This window comes from Nicotiana tabacum, chromosome 11 (assembly GCF_000715075.1).
Source record: "Nicotiana tabacum cultivar K326 chromosome 11, ASM71507v2, whole genome shotgun sequence".
Classification (NCBI taxonomy): Eukaryota; Viridiplantae; Streptophyta; class Magnoliopsida; order Solanales; family Solanaceae; genus Nicotiana; species Nicotiana tabacum.
In genome coordinates this window covers 159803461-159826151 of record NC_134090.1, presented here as the reverse complement: position 1 = coordinate 159826151, position 22691 = coordinate 159803461, and the positions used below count along the sequence as shown (strand labels likewise).

Genomic DNA, 22691 nt, shown 5'->3' with positions numbered 1-22691 from the left:
TGTGTAGGAAAAATAAATTTTCCCTCAAACTCCCCCTTCTTAGAAGCACCCTCATTTTGTTTGGTATCTTCTGTTACCTTATTTACCATAACAGATTCATCAAAGGTAACATCCATGCTGAATATTGTTTTCTTTGTCATAGGACACCATAAGCGGTATCCTTTGACTCCAGAAGTAATCCCCATAAAAATAGCCTTCTCTTCCCTTGGATCCAATTTTGACTCTGTCACATAATAATATGCAATTGAGCCAAATACGTGCAAAGAGTCATAATCTACAGCAGACTTTTCATACCATTTTTCAAATGGTGTCTTGCCATCAATAGCAGCAGATGGTAGACGATTAATGAGGTGACATGCATATGTAACTACCTCAACCCAAAATTCTTTGCCCAAGCCAACATTGGACAACATACACCATACCTTCTCCAGCAAGGTCCAGTTCATACGTTCTGCCACTCCATTCTGTTGTGGTGTACGTCTAACAGTGAAGTGTCAGACGTGCCATCATTTTCACAGGCCTTATTAAAATGATTATTTTTTTATTCACCTCCATTGTCTGTGCGAATACACTTGATCCTCCTACCTGTTTGATTCTCCACCATCATTTTACATTTGAGAAAAATTCCCAACACTTCATCTTTGCTCTTTATTGTATACACCCTCACTCTTCGGGAAAAATCATCAACAAAGGTTACAAAATAGTGCTTCCCACCCAATGAAGGTGTTTTGGAAGGACCCCAAACATCAGAGTGTACATAATCCAAAATGCCTTTAGTATTATGGATCGCTATACCAAATTTAACCCTTGTCTGTTTCCCTTTGACACAATGCTCGCAAAACTTCAAATTGCAAGCCTTTACTCCTTTTAACAATCCTTGATCTGATAAAGATTTCAAGGATTTTCCTCCAGCATGTCCCAAGCGCATGTGCCATAGCCTGGTTGCTTCTGCCTCTTTTTCGTCACTGGATGTTACTGTCGTTGTCCCAATAACTGTACTACCGCGATTATCGGTACATGTTATTGTTCTTCCGATTGGCCTTCATTACCACTAGTGCACCGGAGCATACTCTCATCACTCTATTTTCTGTAATGATTTTGAACCCTTTTGATTCTAGGGCTCCCACAGAGATGAGATTTTTCTTCAAATCCGGTACATATCGAACATCTATTAATGTTCTGATCATTCCATCATGGTTCCTTAATCGTATTGAACCAATGCCATATGAGGTAAGAGGGCTGCTATCCGCTGTGTGGACGACTCCATATTCTCCTTCTTGAAAATCCACGAACCAGTCCATGTTGGGACACATATAATAGCTACAGGCCGAGTCAATCAACCATATGTCTGATAATGTTGATGACTCTGTTGTAACTAATGAGAAGTCTGAATCATTACCATCAACTACATTTGAATCTATAATGGCCTTTCCATTGTTATGTTTTGCCTTATTCTTTAACTTCGGACAGTCTTTCTTCCAGTGCCCCTTTTCTCGACAAAAGGCATATTCATCTTTGCTGGGTCTAGATCTTGACTTGGATCTTCCTTTCTTTATCCTCATTTGATTTTGAGGACGACCCCTCACAACCAGTGCTTCTCCTTCTCCGCCCTTCTGTTTTTCTCCCTTTCTTTGTTCATAGTTGTACAAAGTCGAACAAACTTCTCTGAGAGAAATTTCGTCATTCCCATGGAGTAGAGTAGTTTCAAGGTACTCGTACTCATTAGGAAGTGACCCCAACAACATCAAGACCAAGTCACCATCATCAAAAGTTGCATCCATATTTTGCAAATATGTGACCAACTTATTAAAACTGGTGATATGTTCATTCATCATGGTACCAGGAACATAGGTGAAGCGAAACAGTCTCTACTTCATGTACAATTTATTTTGACTATTTTTCTTCAAAAATTTATCCTCCAGTGCTTTTCATAATTTACTTGCAGAAGTTTCCTTTGTGTATGGATATTTCTGCTCTCTAGCAAGGTAGGATCAAATGGTATCGCAAGCAACACGATTGATAATTGTCCAATCTTCTTCTCCAATAACATCTGGTCTCTTTTCTTCAATATCAAGATCTAGCTTTGTTGAAAAAGGAAATCTAGAACCTCGACTTGCCACATCCTAAAATGTCCTGACCCGTCAAAAATTTCTACCGCAAATTTTGCATTTGACACAATTCTTGTCATAAGAGAAGATGCCAATGATGACGTATTGTTGACACTTGATGTAGATTCTTCTTATTTATTGTCTCCCATCTTTGACACAAATATTATTTAATAGCTGACGATACAAATCAAGATTATTTCCTTTATGGTGTGGAAGATCAGACTAAGCTGCAACCACAGAGCATACTCAGACAGAACCTTGACTCAGTTACCAAGATAAATCTTTTCTGATGTGGAAGATCAGACTATGCTGCAACCATAGAGCATACTTAGACAGTACCTTGGCTTTGATACCAATTGTTGCGGAAGCCAAATGTATATAGTGTGAATGAGTCACAACTACTATACCAAAAATTATGGCAGCCACTAAATAATAAATAAGATAATAATACAACAATAAAAGGAACAACAGAATTTACGAGGTTCGGTCAATTTTGCCTACTTCCTCGGACATAACCAATATTTTATTTTACTCCAAAAATACAAGTGAAATAATACTAAAGAGAGAAGATACAAATGTCTTAAGAAGATAAGAAGGCAAATAAGAGGTGTGTTTAAATTCTAAACATTAGACCTTCTTTTATAGGACGAAGTACCAACCAAAATTGGTACTTCACCGATGTGGGACTTTGGCACTCAACATTACGTACCTACCTCTAAACTATTTTCCCTTTTATGACGTTCTTCTGCCCAAATAATTCCATAACATTGTCCATGATAACTCTAACGTTGGATAGAAATCTTGATCGAACATGAACATCTTGTAAACTTGCCAAATAACAATGACACTATGCTAAACTTTCCTGCTGCAGGTCACCTAATAGTCAATGCCCAAGAAAATAAGCCATGTCTTCCTTTTTGTTTCCTAAATAAGTAGAAAAGAAGCCGTGTAACTTCTTTGATCTGATTCTGGACTATGATTTGTTGATTTTATGTTATCCCATTTTCTTGTCCACTACAAGAAGGAAAACCATCAAGAGAAAGAAAATATTTTGTTGATCATCATTTGTGCTCTCTTTTTAAAGTAGTACTATTATCTAATAAATTCATTAAATAAACACATATAATTATGTACTTTGAGGTGCATAATGATGACCAAGATGGTTAATCAATCTCATCCCCACAAAGTTAATAAAGAACTGCATTTCATTATGCCCTCCGTGAATAAGAAGCTTGTAGTTGTTCTTTTGTTACTGTATTATAATGATTGGTCTCTTTTCCAGCTTTTCTACAAAACTGAGTGCTTATATACATGACCATTAGACAGAATAAGTAGCACCAAAAAATACCTCATTCATTTCATTCAAGACAAAAGCACCAATTCCAACTCTATGCATCGCATTTGCTGGAATAATGTTAGTAGTTGTAGGGAGCCAATTCACAAGCATCAACTATTTTGGTTCTGTGTTGTTAGATAATGAACGTAGACATACTCTGAATGTATACATAATCTTATGTAAGATACATAGCTAGCATAATTATAGGGATTCACAGTAGATTTATAGGATTTCCTTTTTAATTCTTTCTATAGTTAAGGCTCTATGTACTTGTATACATACTTGTTATTTCTTGAATACAACACAAGAGAGATTTCTCTATTGTCTCTATACTTTACATGGTATCAGAGTAGGTCTACTGCTCGCTGGAGTTGAGTTGAATCTGCTGTCGAAAATTCCTTGGCCGGAAGCTAATCTGAGGTCTTTTTGACATTTTCAATTGACTTGTGTTGGTTCTCTGATCATAGAACCATATTTTGGCAAAGAACAGCCTCAGACCAGATCTTATTCTCACTTTGTTTGGTCAGGTTTGAGTTTGGTTTATTGGTTATTCGATTTCTTTAATTCTGTGGTATTTTTCTTGGAGGGTGCCTGTGTGAGAAGCTTGCATCTTTAATTTTGACTCACTGTGGTGATTGATTAGTGATTTGATATTGTCTGTTGGATCCTTCCTTATCAGAAACTTTGTTGGTCTCTAATTTTGTTTGAGTTGGGGACAAATTCGTTGGTTCTCTGATTTGGTTGAATGGATTATTAAAGTTGAACCCTGTTTAATAGATTGTTGATTTCGTATCTACCAGGATCTGTTTGAGTATCTTTTAGCTTCAGGGACCTCTGTTAGTTTAATCAGTTTGTTATTGAAAGAAAAAAAAATGATGGTAAAGAATAATAATGCAACAACTCCTAGTCCAACAATCTTGGTTTCGGATGAGTTTCTAAAATTCCTTCAATATCATAAATCAGTTAAGGAATCTTCTTCAGTTACTGCCTTTGCTGGGTCAGATAAAACATGTCTTATCACCTCTTCCAATAAATGGGTGATCGATTCTGGTGCTACAAATCACATGACAGGTAATCCAAATATTTTTTCTAGCTTTCGCTCACATAAAGCACCCTTTCCGGTTACTATAGCGGATGGATCAACTTGTAGCAGTGTTGGATCTGGGACTGTTAAACCAACTTCCTCTATTACCCTGCCATCCGTATTAAGTCTACCAAACTTGGCCTTTAACTTGATTTCTGTTAGTAAAATTACCAAAGACCTTAATTGTTGTGTTGCATTCTTTCCCAATCATTGTTTGTTTTTAGATCTTAAGACGATGCAGGTTATTGGTAAAGGATATATATCTGGTGATCTCTACATTCTTGATGAATGGGAGCCACGGTCTGTTGCATGCTCTAGTATCGTGTCTCCTTTTGAAGCACATTGTCGACTTGGACATCCCTCTTTGGCTTTGTTAAAGAAGCTCTGTCCTCAGTTTCAGAATATTTCATCATTGGATTGTGAGTCATGTCGATTTGCAAAACACCATCGCATCTCGTTAAGTTCAAGGGTTAATACGCGAGCTGAGTCGGCTTTTGAGTTGGTCCATTCTGATGTTTGGGGACCATGTCCGGTTGTTTCTAAAACTAGGCATAAGTATTTTGTCACTTTTATAGATGATTTTTCTCGAATGACTTGGATTTACTTTATGAAGAGCCGCTCTAAAGTGTTTACTCATTTTTCTGCCTTTTGTGCTGAAGTCAAAACTCAATTCAATGCTTCAGTACGTACTCTAAGGAGTGATAACGCTAAAGAAAGAATACATGTCAGAGTTATTTCAGTCCTACATGAGACAAAATGGTATATTACATCAGTCTTCATGTGTTGATACACCCTCTCAAAATGGAGTTGCTGAGAGGAAGAATCGCCATCTACTTGAGACAGCTCGAGCACTTTTGTTCCAAATGAAGGTTCCTAAACAGTTCTGGGCTGATGCGGTTTCTACGACTTGTTTTCTGATTAATCGCATGTCATCTAGTGTACTCGATGGTAATGTGCCTTATAGTGTTCTTTTTCTGAATAAGTCATTATTTTTTGTGGAAACTAAGGTGTTTGGAAGCACATGTTATGTTCGAGATGTTCGACCATCTCTTACCAAGTTGGATCCCAAGGCTATGAAGTGTGTTTTCCTGGGGTATTCTCGCCTTCAGAAAGGGTATCGATGTTATACTACTGAGCTTGGCAAATATTTAGTGTCAACTGATGTGGTATTTTCAGAGACTACACCATTATTTTATGCACCTCCCATTTCTACAAGCCAGGGGGAGGAAGATGAGTGGCTACTATATCAAGTTACCTGTACTTTGACAGAACAATCAGATGATACTCTTCGATCTCTCAGTTCTTCTATTGAGCACCAATCGACTATTATGCCTTCAGTACCTGCTCCAACAAGACCTCCAATTGTTCAAGTTTATTCGCGGAGGCGAGAGACAAATGATACATGTCCCGCACCAGTTCCTGCATCATTTGATTTTTCTTTGCCTGATACTCCAGATAACCTTGATCTTCCTATTGCTCTTCGCAAATATACACGTACTTGCAAATCGACATATTTTATTGCTAACTTTGTTTCCTATGACCGCTTATCCTCTACGTCTAGATCTATGATTGCTTCTCTAGACTCCATCTCCGTACCCAAAACAGTGAAGGAGGCTTTGAATCATCCTAGATGGTCTGATGCAATGCTTAAGGAAATACATGCTTTAGAGGACAACCACACATGGGATTTGGTAGATTTACCAAAGGGAAAAAAACCAGTGGGATGCAAGTGGGTCGTTACAGTTAAAGTTAATCTAGATGGTTCTGTGGCAAGACTTAAGGCCAGACTTGTGGCGAAAGGGTATGCTCAGACTTATGGGGTGGATTATTCTGACACCTTCTCCCCGGTTGCCAAACTCACTTATGTCCGCATATTTATTTCTCTAGCTGCGTCTGAGAATTGGCATTTACATCAATTGGATAGCAAGAATGCGTTCCTTCATGGTGATCTTCAGGAGGAAGTGTATATGGAGCAATCACCCAGTTTTGTTGCTCATGGGGAGTATGGAAAAGTCTGTCATTTGAAGAAGTCCTTGTATGGCTTGAAGTAGAGTCCGTGAGCTTGGTTTGGCAAGTTCAGTGAGGTAGTTCAGGAGTTTGGGTTGAAAATGAGTAAGTGCGATCACTCAGTCTTCTATCAGAAATCAGTAGCTGGCACTATTCTCCTCGTTGTATATGTTGATGATATTGTTATCACAGGAAGTGACTATGCTGGGATTTCTTCCCTCAAGTCTTTTCTACATACTAGGTTTCATACAAAGGACTTGGGCCAGTTGAAATACTTTTTGGGAGTAGAAGTAAATAGAAGTAAGAAGGGAATTCTTTTGTCTCAGAGAAAGTACATTCTTGACTTGCTTGCAGAAACTGGAAAGTTGGCAGCTAAACCTTGCAGTACTCCAATGGTTCCTAATGTGCATCTTATGAAAGATGATGGTGATCCTTTTGACGATCCAGAGAGATACAAGAGGTTAGTTGGGAAATTAAACTACCTTACTATGACTCGTCCAGATATTTCTTTTACGCTAAGTGTTGTTAGCCAGTTCATGTCTGCACCAACGGTCAAACATTGGGCAGATTTGGAACAGATTTTGTGTTACTTGAAAAGAGCTCCTGGACTTGGCATATTATAAAGAAATCACAATCATACTCGTATTGAGTGTTTTGCAGATGCTGACTGGGCTGGATCAAAAAATTGATAGAAGATCTACTACAGGTTATTGTGTCTTTGTTAGAGGAAACTTGGTATCATGGAGGAGTAAGAAGCAAAGTGTTGTATCTCGATCTAGTGCAGAATCCGAGTATAGAGCTATGTCACAGTCTACATGTGAGATTATGTGGATACATCATCGGTTGACTGAAATTGGGTTAGAGCATCCAATACCAACAAAACTCTGGTATGACAATCAAGTTGCCCTCTATATTGTGTCAAATCCGGTGTATCATGAAAGAACTAAGCATATTGAGGTTGACTGCCATTTTATTCGTGAGAAGATTCAGGAGAACTTGATCTCCACTGGCTACATGGAGACAGGAGAGCAATCGGCTGATTTGTTCACAAAGGCGTTGAATGGAATTCGAGTTGATTACCTTTGTAACAAGCTGGGCATGATCAATATCTATGCTCCAGCTTGACAGGGAGTGTTAGATAATGAACGTAGACATAATCTGAATGTAGACATAATCTTATGTAATATACATAGCTAGCATAATTATAGGGATTTGCAGCAGATTTATAGGATTTCCTTTTTGATTCTTTCCATAGTTAAGGCTCTATGTACTTTGTATATATACTTGTTATTTCTTGAATACAACACAAGAGAGATTTCTCTATTGTCTCTATACTTTACATGCGTAATGGTAATAAAATCCTTCCTGCAAAGTAACAGGATAATTGTATCAGATATTGAGATGGGACCAATATAACTTAAGCAAGAAACTTACCTTAACAGCAGGTTCAACAAGCGTTACAAGCTCAATAGGTAACTTGATCCAAACACCTTTTTTACCCTGCAAGTATGTCCACTTATTATCAAGGATGAAATTTGAATCAAGTTTTAAAGCATAGAAATTCAGAAGTCCGATCTACAGGTAAACATCTCAAAGAATGAACCTGCAAACTTACAACTATTTTTTTTTCCAACAATATCCATATAAGCCTGGCAATACAATCATCCATTTCAATGCCCCCTCACCCACAACTTAGATTTCGAAGCCCTGAATTTGTCCATGTCAAGTGACAGCGTAACAGAACATATTTCAATTTCAAACAACAGTTCCTACTTCTAGCACACGAATGAGCTGGTGTTCAACAGATTGTATAATAGACGTCACACAACATTTTTCAAGGATGAAATCGCAATTTGCACAATAGACAACATCATAAGGTATAAGATGAAAATCAGAATCAGCTCTGTGTGACGTTCAATTTATAGTCTCACGGTAGCACACACAGTCTTCTACTTCTTACTCCATATTCCCCCTCCACTCACCCACCCACTACCTGTGGTACTCTTAAATGTCTATGCAATTCCGCATTTCAACCATGGCCATTGGTCAAGCTGCATAACTATCTTAAATGTGTGATAACTACGATGTCCAGAGCAACAAACAAAAGACTAAGATATTTTTCTGATCAAGTAAGCTTTCATCTTATGGCATCCAAAGGGCACAAAATCTTTACACGGTCTGACTCTTATGCAAACGAGAAAGAGTCAACAACATCCAAAAGTTGTGACACATTAGTTACATCCAAAAACCTATCCAAGCTATGCAAGTACAAAAAACACATGGCTTTTAGGGCTGGAACTGATTGAAGCATCTACTATTTCTTTCACACCACCACCATCAACAACAAAAGAAAAATAGTATAGTCCCACAAGTTGCGTCTAGAGAGGATAGCGTGTACGCACTCCTTACCCCTACTTTGAAGATAGAAAGGTTGTTTTCGATGGACCCTCGGCTCAAGGACTTCTTTCGCACCAGATTGTCCAAAACAAAGAAAACAAATAAACATGTGTATGAAAGAAAACAAATAAACATCAAACGTGTGTATAAAAGGAACTTTCTTTTGCAGTCTCATAGGACAAACCTAGCAGGATTTGCAAAAGAGGAGGCAACTCAATAGCATTCCCCCACCCTTGAGGAAAAAAAGAAAAAAAGAGATCATCTCCATTATTATATGTTACAATAAAAGAACCTTTTATTAACTTTGTTATTACTTTTGGGTGAGAGACATCATTCAAAACCCTGCAACCCTTACAATGAATTAGTAGCCCCCCCTCACCCACACAAAAAAAGAATCTCTTCTTTTAACTTTATGATCAAGAATTTCAGTGAAATTTGAAAATAGAATATGAACAGTAATATAAAACAATATATCCCAGGTCAAGATCGAAAATAGAATCTGTAGAGTAATCGAACAATATCTCAGCTCAGGTTCAAAGTCAAAAAATAGTAGTTGATTTCTTCTAATCTGCCCAAACATTGGCGGGCAGAGTTATCCAGTAGTAGGCGCTCAGCAAAATAGTTGAACTTAAACTAGCCTGGACAACATTGTCATTAAAAAAGTTAACCAAAAACAACAACAACAACAACAATAACCCAATATAATATCATAAATGGAGTCTGGGGAGACTAGTGTGTACGCAGACCTTACCCCTACCCTGGGGTAAAGTGGCTACTTCCGATAGACCCTCGGCTCAAGAAGATAAAAAGAAATACTAATAGAACAGTAACAATAATGGAAGCCAGAAAGATAGTACCAGCAACCTAAGAACCAGAAAAATAGATGGAAAAAACAATACTAATAACCACTAACAATAACAGGATAGTAGGAAACTGGAGCAGAAAAATAGTATGAAAACAAACATATACTATTAGCCGTCTAAGATAGACACTATCAGACAATTAGTAAGACCTATTGTCTCCAATAAGAAAGTGAGGCTCTAAGTAAGGAACCAAAGACAGAAGGGTCCAACGAGATTATGATATTATATCTATGATTTTGTCTTAATCTCTGCTATAGCTATAGATTAATTATCTTACAGTTGGTATGAGAGTCACCATAATCAGGGATTAAGATCAATGAATTAATCTTGAGTTTCCTAGTACATAGTCTGATATCGGTTTTCAGACACGGTGGAAAAAGTTATTCATTAGACAACTGCTCCACCTTGATTATTAAAAGAAAAAAAAGATCTTGTACATTCTGATCTTTTCAACAATGGCAGAAATAATAACTGTGCAAAGCATGAGTTAATGCACCGGTTCCTTTTATTGAAAATCTGTTATAAAAAAGAAGACTTAAATCGTTGTTTTTTGGTTTGTGGATTACGGCGGCGGCGGGTCATTTGAGTTTTCCGCTAGCGATTGGCTCGTGTTAGATGTATTTTTTTGAATCAGTTTATGCTTTTTTTCTTTTTACTGATCATGCCTTCTTAGTTAGTTTATTTTAATAAATAAATATAATCCACACACACAACTTGGAAATTAAGTGGTGTGGCAGTATTGGGAAACTAGTTTTCTAGGAAGCAGTGAACCTTTATGTTCAAAGAGCTAATGGACGTTGTTGGTTTGGTGTCAAATTTGTCTAATTAGTTTAATACTTAACGTAATTACAATATTGAGCTTCTAGCGATATCATTATTACTTTAGTCAGAGATGGATTCAAATTAATATAAGAAGTAAACTGAAAGGTTTAACTTGTATGGGTGTTTCATCGCATGTATTAACATGTATAACTAAGAAACTATGATTAATAAATAGTGTCACCAAAGTGGTCTATTTATTTGGAGTCACTGAAAAGTTCTTAATATTATATACATGTGAGATAATTTAATACATGGATTGAGAGTTATGATTAATAGACAGTTTCCACCAAAGTGGTCTGCTTATTTGAGTCATTGAAATATTCTCAATCCACCATGTCTAAATTGTCCTTTACTAGTGTACATTAGTATTGGAGGTTTACCTTTTGATACTAGTAACGCTAAATTAATACTAAGGATAAGTTGTTGTAACAAGAGGTTTTGTGTCTCTTACCTAAAGGAAGGACACAATGTATGCCTTGTACTCTTGGATAATAAAGGGGAGGTTTTGTATCTCTTGCCTAAAGGGAAGGATGCAATGAATACCTTGGACTCCTTATTTTTTAAAAGGGGAGACAATTGCATCTTCTACCCAAATGAGGGGTGTAATGGATGTCTTTGACTCTTTTGATTTATATATTCCCGCCCATAGTTTTATCTAATTTTGTGTTGTTTGCTTATACAACTGTTAACAACATGACTACTCAGTTGAATTCCATTGAAACTCTAACTAGTAACAACTACAAGAAGTGGAAACAGGATGTTGAAATAGTGTTAGACGTGATGGACCTGGACTTTGCATTGATATGAACAGAAACCCGCTGAACCCACAACTACTAGCACTGCTTATGAAATGGATAATATGAGAAATGGATGACGGCTAACAAATTGAGTCTTATGATCATGAAAAGATGTATTTCTGATCACATAAAAGGTGCAATTAAGGATAATGGGAATGCAAAAGATTTCTTGAGTGCCATTGGACAGAAATTCCTAGGATCTGATAAAGCTGAGATAGGTAGCCTGATTGATTCCCTATCTACCATAAAGTATGACCTTGTAGGTAGTGTCTATGATCATATTATGAAATTGGTTAACATTGCTACCAAATTGAACAATTTAGGTGTAACCATTACCAATGATTTTCTTGTTCACCAATCTCTAAAGTCCCTTCCTGAGCAGTTTAACCAACTTAAGACAACCTATAATGCACAAAAACATAAGTGGAGTGTTGATGAGCTTATTACTGTTTGTGTGGTAGAGGAAGGGAGGATCCAAAAGGAGAAAGTTGAGGGTGTAGTGAACTTTGTTAGTTCGCCTAGATCAGCTGATTATCCCTCTTATAAAAGAAAATGTGGACCCAAATTTCACAAAAGGAAACATGGTCATTCTCATCATCCAGATGGTAATAGTGGTCATACTAATAAGCCTGGTATTAACCAAGGCCAGTCTCATAATTTTCTTGGTCTTCAAGCTGTAATTAAGAAAGAAATCAAGTGTTGAGATTGTAAACAAGTAGGTCATAAGAAAGTTGGTTGTCCACTGAAAAAGAAATTAGGTAATCTTTTGACTTTTGTCTGCTTTGAAACTAGTCTTGTTCATGTTCCTTTAAATTCCTGGTGGTTGGATAGTGGTGCAACTGTTCATGTAACCAACGATTTGCAGGACCTAGTAAGCAGACGAAAGCCAAAAGAGGATGAAGCCAGTGTTGTTGTGGGCAATGGACTCAAAGCAAAAGTAGAGTTTATAGGGACATCTATTTTACCTTTTAAAAATAATTCTAGTATTCTTTAGAAAATACTATTTTTGTACCGTCTATGAGACAAAAATTAGTTTCGGTTTCCCTTTTAGACAAAGCTGGTTATTCATTTCAACAAGAAATGGTATTATTAAAATTTTCTATGATTCACATGTTGTTGATGATGCTTTTTTAAGTGATGGTCTATATCGCTTGAATGTATTGAATGAATCTTTTTCTGCAATGCATGTTGAAAATATTGCCCACAAAAGGTCTGCTATGAGTAAAACGTCTTACATATTATGACATAGGCATCTTGGTCATATTTCTAAAGAAAGAATTGAACGATTGGTAAAGGAAAATATTTTACCTGCTCTTGATCTAAAAGATTTTGAAACTTGTATGGATTGTGTTGAGGGTAAAATGTCCAAAGTTAAGAGAAAGGGTTCCACTAGGAGCCCTGAACTCTTAGAAATAATTCATACTGATATTAGTGGACCTTATGCACATACTTTGACCAATTAGTAGACCTTATGTACCTACTTTGACCAATCATAAGTATTTTATTACTTTTATTGATGACTTTTCAAGGTACTGCTATATATATCTTTTAAAAGAAAAATCTGAAGCACTTGATAAGTTTAAAATTTACAAGACTGAAGTTGAAAAATAGCTTGGGAAGTCCATTAAGATAGTGAGGTCTGACCGTGGTAGTAAGTACTATGGAAAATATGATGAGTCTGGTCAATATATGGTGTCTTTTGCTTTTATTTTTGCAAGAATATGGGATAGTAGCATAATATATCATGCCAGGTACTCCTGAGCAGAATGATGTGGCTGAAAGACAAATCGTACTCTCATGGAAATGGTGAGAAGTATGATGTCAAGGACTAGCCTACCTGAGTCTCTTTGGGGTGAAGCCTTAAAACCAGCTAGCTATATCTTGAATAGAGTTCCTATAAAATCTGTCTTGAAAACTCCCTTTGAACTATGGACAACCTGAAAACCTAGCTTGAACCATTTTCACATTTGGGGATGTCCAGCTGAAGTTCGTATTTATTCACCCACAGAAAAGAAAATTGATCCTAAAACTACCAGTTGTTTCTTTATAGGCTATCCTAATCACTCTAAAGGTTTTAAGTTTTTCTGTCTCGGGCGTGGCACTAGAATCGTTGAGTCTATTAATGCAAAATTTCTTGAGCATGATGTTTGTGATTGTGATTGTTCATGTGGTAAGAAAATTGTATTGAAAGAGAAGAAAGTCATTGTCCTTGTTCCTGCTATACATGAAAAGGTGGTAAACCAACCTATTCATGAGGGGGAGAATCAAGGGAACAACGACGTAGATCCCATAGTTTCTGAACAAAATGTACACAATGAACCACTCCGCAGGTCATAAAGAGAAAGAAGATCTGTCATCTCTGATGATTTTATCGTGTATGTGACTGAAAATCTTAGTGATACTGGAGAGCTGACTGATCCTTTATCATATGCTCAAGCTATTTCCTCTCCATTTGTTGATAAATGGCGTGAGGCAATGAAAGATGAAATGCGCTCCATGGAACACAATGGAGTGTGGGAGTTAGTTGAACTACCTGAAGGTTTTAGACCTATTGGTTGCAAATGAGTGTTTAAAACTAAAAGATACTCTAAGGGAAACATAGACCGTTATAAAGCAAGGTTGGTTGCTAAGGGTTACACCCAGAAAAAAGGTATTGATTATAAAGAAACATTTTCTCCTGTTTCATCCAAGGATGCATTTAGAATTGTGATGGCTCTTGTGGCTTATTTTGATTTAGAATTGCACCAGATGGATGTTAAAACTGCTTTCCTGAATGGTAGTCTACTTGAAGAAGTTTACATGGTTCAACCTGAAGGGTTTAAAGAAGCTGGTAAAGAACATCTAGTGTGCAAACTTAACAAATCCATATATGGGCTTAAACAATCCTCCAGGCAGTGGCACTTGAAATTTGATGAAATTATTACATAATTTGGATTTGTGGAGAATAAGCTTGATGAATGTGTTTATCTTAAAATAGCTAATGGTAATTTCATTATCATGGTTCTCTATGTTGATGACATTCTTCTTGCCATAAATGATTTGGGCTTGTTGAATGAGACCAAACAATTTTTGTCTAGGTCTTTTGATATGAAAAATCTTGGTGAAGCCTCTTTTGTTCTTGGGATAGAAATTAAAAGAGATAGGTCACATGGTTTATTGGGTTTATCACAACGTTCCTATATTGAGAGTGTTCTTAAAACTTTCAATATGCAAGACTGTAGACCTGGTGTTGCACCTATTGTAAAAGGGGATAAACTTAGTAAAGATCAATGTCCAAAAAATGAAGTTGAAATGAGAACAATGAAAGATGTGCCATATGCAAGTGTTGTTGGTTGTTTTATGTACATACAGGTTTGTACAAGGCTTGATATTGCATTTGTTGTTAACATATTGGTAAGATTTTCTTCTAATCCTGGGTGGGCACATTGGGTGTCTGCAAAGAAAGTGATGAGATATCTACAACGCACCAAAGATTTCATGCTTGTGTACAAAAAAGTTGATGAACTGGATCTTCTAGTATATTCAGATTCTGATTTTGTAGGTTGTCAAGACACTATGAAATAAGCTTCTGGGTATATTTTTATGTTGGGTGGAGGTGTTATTTCTTGGAAAAGTGAGAAACAAAGCATCACTACTACATCTACAATGGAAGTTGAGTTTATTGCTTGTTTTGAGACTGCTTCACATGCTGTCTGCATGAAGAATTTTCTTACTAAATTACAAATTGTAGATTTTATATCTAAGCCGGTGACTATTTTCTGTGACAGCAGTGCAACTGTGTTCTTCTCCAAGAATAACAAGAGAACAAGAGGCTCTAAGCATGTTAACCTTAAGTTTCTTAAGGTTAGAGACATGATAAAAGAAGGTGATATATGTATTGAGCATATTAGCACAAAATCTATGTTGACTGATCCTTTGACTAAAGGTCTTAAGCCTGTAGTGTTTAATGAACATACTAAAAATATGGGTATTTTAGAGTCTTTTGATATGCTTTAGTCAGTGGGAGTTACTTTGTAATTGCTGACTGAGGTATTGCCTTTAATAAATTCTATTTCTATGCAAGCTTGTGTTATTTGATATCTCTTATGCTTATGACTAACATGATAATTTATTTATTTTTATTTCCAATTGGACATTGCATAAACTCATAATATCTTTAAGTCTTGTGACTTGTTGCCTTGATTATCCCGGGTAAGGCACAAGGAAATCCTCTTGAGGTGATATGATTTTGTGTCACTTGTAGGCTCTTGAGGTGATATGGTTATAATATCACTTGGAGGATTATTTCTTTCTAAGAGGTGTGAATCTATTCACCTTGATTAGAAAGATAAAATGCTTAGCACACATGTTTGATCCATGTTGATGGAAATTCTAGCATATGTGGTCATAGATAGAATTCATACCTTAAAATGGTGCGATGCCTGCTACGATTCATTGTTAGTCTTTTCTATTGAGACTGAATGGATTGTTATATGGGTCATTCTATCCTTGGCTATGTGAGTAGTGTGGCCAACATAGAGTCTAAAATCTTTTTTCAAAATGATTTTCTTAAAAACTCAAATATTTAAAATTGTTTCTTGTCCTAAAATAATGTTGGCGTCCAAGTGGGAGAATGTTAGAATTTGGACTTACGTTAATTGGTTAGCCTGAAGTGGTCCAAGTGGTAGATAAATAAAAGGCCTAATATTAAATATCATGTGTGTGGATAAGTGAAGCCCAATAACTATTGAAATGCGATGGGTAGACACTCTTTATAAATAGAGGCCAACACCCCCCTTTCCCTAGCTATTAGAAAACTCTAGCGTATTCTGCCTCTTGAATACGTGGTAACAGTAGACGTCCCATCAGTCAAGTTCTCCGGACTATGAGAGCGTGTAGCTAGTGGATTGTGGAAGTTGGTCTCAGGCTTAATCGCTGTTTGTTGTCGTTGTTGAATCCATGGAGTTTAACGGTACGCTTCCTTAGACTCTAACTCAAGATTATGATATTATATTTGTATGATTGTGTCTTAATATCTGCTATGGCTATAGATTAATTATCTTACACATTGTATGTAAGTAAAATGGTCTTTTAAAGAAGCCTAAAATAATGAGAATAATTAGTTAAACTTAGACAAGATTTAAAATGTAACAAAAATGGTGTTTACAATATAGGAAAATAGAACTAAGGGTCACCTTCATTTTTGCAGATACTGAGTGTTGCATTACGGCTGGAGAAGAAGTGGCGTTTTTAGCTAAAAAATGAAGATCTTGAGGAGGTGGCATAGGAAAGAAAGAGTGCGACACAAAAATTTGGTTAAATATAATTTGAAGGATTGCATATAAGTGTTCATAACACGCACCGGAAGACAATAATAATCCTAGACAGATCTTTTAGTGTTTAAAATTTATTTACATGTCAATAGATCGGATCTAAGACGTACCTGGTGAAGAAAGTCTCGTTTCAAATTCTTCGATAGTGCGAAGACTCTATGCGTATACACACCGAGACCGATCCTTACTATCAATTCTTTGATCAACGAAACCCGCGAACAAATTGAACGAAAAATATTGTGTTGAAATTTTTCTCAAAAATCTCAACTCAATGTTAGAAGAACAAGAAATAATTTCTTGTAATTGTATTTTCTCTCTTGGCTTTGTATTGCACTCTCACTTTCACACAGTAAATTTTCTTCTCAAGAAAAATAATGCGATAAATTTTTTCATCACCCTTTTACATAGCATCTACCTACAAATTATTTTCCTATCTAGTTGAGGTAATGATTTACTTAGAGTAAAAATTTATTCAAAAAATAAACTTTAATTGAATCTTATGGAAAATTGGAAAATTACGTAACGTGACTGCCGAATCCATTCCTCCAACTCAAAGTTGGATTCTTGTCCATCCAACTTAACGTTGGATTCAACTTATACGTCACTTTACAATTCCAAATCAAACATTATAAAAGTTTTCCAATGGAAAATATATATCCCATTCCTAATGGAATTCACGTGCATGCCGTAGTCCTTTTAGGACTTTCATCTCCAATTCAAAATTGGTAAGGAAATTGATGTTTATATATAACCTTTATATAAATTAACACTATTTTATATTATATATATCACATATATATTTCAACCAAGAGATATAATTTAATTTTCTATTCTAAATAGAAAATTTTAATTTGTTCATAATATTAATCATACCCTCTGTGCTAGCAAAGAATATAATAATATTTCATTTGGACTAATAATTAAATTTATTTGACTAATTAAATTCCTTATTTAATTATCAAATAATAAGTTAATTAATCATTTAGCAAAGATCAGAACACCCCTTAGTGTGCGACCTCATAGATTCCATACTAAACCGGTAATAAATTGATCACATCAATATACTAATCAAGGGTGGCGTCTAGCAACACTCCTTAACGACCGGATAACATGAAATATACAATTTACTCTCAAGAACTAGTAGAAAAATAATGTAGTAATTCCTTCAGTCCTTATAGCTCTGGATCACCCTAGGATATGGTTCAACTGTCAAATCCTAATAGGCGACCAACTATGTGTTCATGTCAAATGTAATCGACCATTGAATAATCTAAGAAACTCTTTTCTTCTTTCATTCAATTGCCCTGACCAAGGTCTTAATTTGACCGTTTATAATTCATGACAACATGGAGCTTAAACTCATTACCAAGAGTTGACAGATTCCATATTGATCAATCACTAATTCTACAAGTATTCAATCGTACCCAATATCCTTTCAACTATCGCCCTAGGGCCATAGGTGTCTAGTATTAAAGCACAACAAATAACTTGTTAATTACTATGATGATCTTAGGTCAAAGGAAACTCTTACATCACATTCTTTAAGAGAATATCCTATTGATAGTTTATGGTAATTCTAACCATTAGGAATTATCTAATGAGTCGGTTCAATGATCATATCTCTATATGCATGATCTATCTATGTGATTCAGTTAATGGGATCAACTAATCTTTATCCCATAAAGACAATCACATAAATGTTGATCTAACCGGATTAGTAATGTTCAAATTAATAATCCTACGATCAAGAACAAATTTAGATTAAATTGTAAGAGACTTTGCTCTTATTATCATGATCTCTATCACGATGACAAATCTCAAAATTTAATCAAGGACCTTATCAAATTAATCAAACAATTAATAATAACTATGATAAAAGAGTGCCATATTTTTATATCAAATAACGTTTACAAAAATATGTTCAAATCATCAAATATGAGTTTGGATCTAGGCATATCTACTATATCCCTAACATAATTAACCTTAAAAATTGATAAATAAATAAAATTACATCTCACTTAATCATGATTATATAATTAAGTGTTAAAAATGTATATACAAAACATATTTATATATTTACAACGTATAAGCGGGAATTTCTTTATTCTCAAGCTAAGTGAAATCTTTTAACAAATGGAGTATATGATTTGTATAGTAAGTAGTGACCAATTAAAAATTTATTTTAAAGAAATAATTTATATTTTTATTAATTTGTTATATGTATTAAGTGCGAGTAATATTTTTTTTTTTTTTTTTGCAAATGAAGTTTTTAATTGCTGATCTGGCTTGACCGAAGTATCAGTTCTGTCATATATTTTGTTGTTTATCTCACAAAAATATAAATATATTTACTATTTGTTAAGTGCATGATAATTTTTTTTGGATCTAACAACATCGAAAATGATATTGTGTTGTTTAGATAAACATAATCAATATATTTTATCAATCGAATAAACTAGTATATCATAGTTTTTGCTTAGATTATACGTATAATAACTCTTACGCAATCTTGACATATCAGCAAATCTATTTTATATTAAAAAGGCGACAAATCATCATGTAAATTACTTATTAAATTGGTGAAATGCTCTGCAAATATAACCAATTAATCTGCCAAGTTTTAGATAGCAAGGAATTACTCCCTCCGGTCTAAAATAAGTGATTTTTAGCTGTTTTCACACAAATTAAGAAATTCACCTTTTAACATTAATTAGCAATAAAACTGACCATATTAACCTTTACTATCTCTTCACATAAATATTCCTAACACATACTCCAACACTATTTACTCAAAGCGCAATGTAGGAAAAAAATAATTAATTCATTCTTAAAATCTGGAAAAATCACTTATCTTGGACCAAAAAAAAGACCAAAAAATCACTTATTTTGGACCGGAGGGAGTAATACTAAGAAATGTGAAATTTTTTGGAATATTTTTCTTTTTATTTTGAGTTGTGTAGATCGACTTTTCACTTCAATTCTTCCCTACACTCCGGAAATGGAGGCCTAATTTCGAGAGTCCAAACTCAGAACTTCAATTGTACTACCATCATCAGCATAGTCACCAAAGTAAGCAGATAATAGAGCCTAGTGATGACGAGTTTGAATATTACTTTTTCATTTCTTATTTTCTATGCTAAATAAATCCTTCATTTGTATTTACATATCCTATCAAAATAACATGATACTGTAACATGAACGTATATGTTTCTATTTATGTAATATACCTTTAAATATGTTTAGTTTGCTTTTGTTTTCAAAAGATATTTTATATATAAGAGTTATTTTGATTATGATTATTTTAATCGTTTTAATCCTTATATCATCAATTTGAACATTCTTATCATATTCTGTCTAACATAAATTAAGTAGTATATTCCTATATAATAATCAAGTAATGCTAAATTTTATGCTAGTACTTGTCACACCTCCTTTTTCCGCACCCGAGGGGGCACAAGGGAGTTTTTTCCAATTAAAGGACAATCGAAACGGGATTTGCTTATTTATTTCAGAGTCGCCACTTGGGAGATTTAGGGTGTCCCAAGTCACCAATTTTAATCCCGAATCGAGGAAAAGAATGACTCCATATTACAGTCTGCGTACCAGAAATCCGGATAAGGAATTCTGTTAACCCAGGAGAAGGTGTTAGGCATTCCCGAGTTCCGTGGTTCTAGCACGGTCGCTCAACTGTTATATTCGGCTTATTTATCTGATTTTTAATACAATTATGAACCATGTGCAAATTTTATCTTTTACCGCTTTATTATCATTATTTTTAGGAATGTGAACATCGCTTAAAACATATCTTTGGACTGTGTCACATGAAATGCACCCACAATCCGAAACATATTTTATTTGATGTTTTAGGATTTGGATTTGGGTCGCATGAAATGCACACCCGAGTTTAAGAAAGTAATTTAATTAAACACGAGCTTAAAGAGACTATCGCGTTATTATTTTGCGGAGGCCGTGAAATTCGCTAAACGACCCTCCTGAATTCTAAGTAATTTTAAACAAGTATTTACTGAGGGCCCCGCAATTTGTGTTTTTATTCGGCGAGGCTCATCTCATTCTTATTTTTAAAAGGAATTTGCAACGTCATGGACATGCATCTCGGGCCACGTCACAATCAATGTGCCCGTGACTAGAGACATATTTCGACTCCGTTGAGATTTGGATTTGGGTCACATAAATGTGCACCCGAGTTTAGGGAGATAACATTATTAAAGGCGCGCCTAAAGCAACTAGCGCATTATTATTTTTGGGTAGGGCCGTGAAATTTGCTAAACGACCCATCCCGGAATCTAAGTATTTAATACATATATTTTGTGAGGGCCCCGCAATTTGTCCCTTTTATTTGGCGAGGCTCGTCTCATTTTATTTTTTATTATTATTATTTATTTTATTTTTTTATATTTTAAAGGGATGCCATTTTTACGCTTTTAACCATACTAAACCTTACGGCTTCTTTACAACTAAAATCCCATAACTTGTCAAAAAATTAATAAACTGAGTTTAGCGAATGAGTGTTTCGGGAGTAGTAACAACAAGTACTAATGTTAATTTTGTCCGAACGAACTAAGCAAAGGACCACGAACAAATTAACGTCTAACTCGTGTCATAGAACAACTAGCCTAACTTAATTAAATGACATCAAATAAACAAGAATAACATAACATGAAAATGAACCAAAGTGCAGACAATGAAACATAGGCAGAAAATTTCCATACCAATTTTTATATTGCATCTCAAACATTCAACATAAAGTTTATTTATCTAATACATCGAGGTTTACTGACCTTTGCACCTCGACAAACTCAGAACGACAAACACGATTCCGACGGAACTCAAGCCGGACCTCACTCGACGAGGAATAATGATGAAAACCCCGGAACAAACTCGACGAACCAGACCTCGACTCAACTTTTGGACTTTGGGCTGGAACTCTACTTCAACTCGACCTCACTGACGGACTGTTTGGTCGACGACTGTGGGATCAACGGGCAGTGTTTAATGGCCGGAGGCGTCGCTGGACATGGGGATGACGAACAACAGTGGTCGTCGGAACTGGGCAGCAGGTTATGGAGGTCGACGGACTGGAGGAGTGGTCGTGGTGTTTGGGTGCGACAGTAGGGGTGGTGGTCGACGATGGCGGAGATGGTAACGACGATGGTGGTCGTTCGGAGGAGTTTGGGTGAGGCTAGAGCTGAGGTTGACGACGAGCAATGGCGGGTGCGTGGGGGTGCGACTGGTTTCAGTCGGTGTTTGGCCGTGGGGGTGGTGGTTATGGCGTTCGTTTGGGTGGTGGTTATGGACGGAGGGAAGCTGGGGGAAGGTGACGAGGTGGTTTTCTAGGCGAACGAGCAGGTGGAGTTGGTGGTTTAACAGGCGGAGACGGAGCTGGGGAAGGTGACGGGGGAAGTCGGGAATGGAGGGTTTTTTTACAGTATCGTTTGGGTGTGTTCGTTGGTGGTGTCGGACGGTGGTGATGAGGGAGTTGGTCGGGATGGAGTGGTCGTTTGGTGGTGGTGCTTGGTCGACGCAGGCGAGGCGGAGAGGGGTCAGCTTGGCCGGGATGGGGTGGTGGTGTCCGGTAGGGTTTTCTCTTCTTCTTCTTTGTGAAGAAGAAGATGAACAGTGAGCAAAATTTTTTTTTCCGTTTTTTCCTTTTTTCTGACCAAAAGTCAAAAAATTCAAAAGTCCCCCTCTTTCAAAGTTTTGTCCGTGTATTTGTATAGTCTCTGCCCAGAAAAATGAGCCCCACGCGTGGTGGGGTTCGAGGCTTATGTTCCCCACGCGCGGTGGGGTTCCCCATGTGTCCTGGACACGGTTTATTATGGGCTAGGTCCGAAATTAGGCCTAAAACCGGGTAGTTTGAACCCGAATATTATTCTTTTGCCCGGACCCGAGAAATAGGAACACGTTGCTTAACTAGTCCTATGTAAGCAAAATAACTACCAAAAAT

General features: G+C 36.1%; 1 pseudogene; it reads right to left on the bottom strand.

Annotated features, from left to right (window-relative positions):
- The window catches only part of LOC142166094 (nudix hydrolase 2-like), a 29347-nt pseudogene extending 18148 nt beyond the window's left edge, over positions 1–11199 (bottom strand).
- Positions 11200–22691: the final 11492 nt, after the last annotated feature.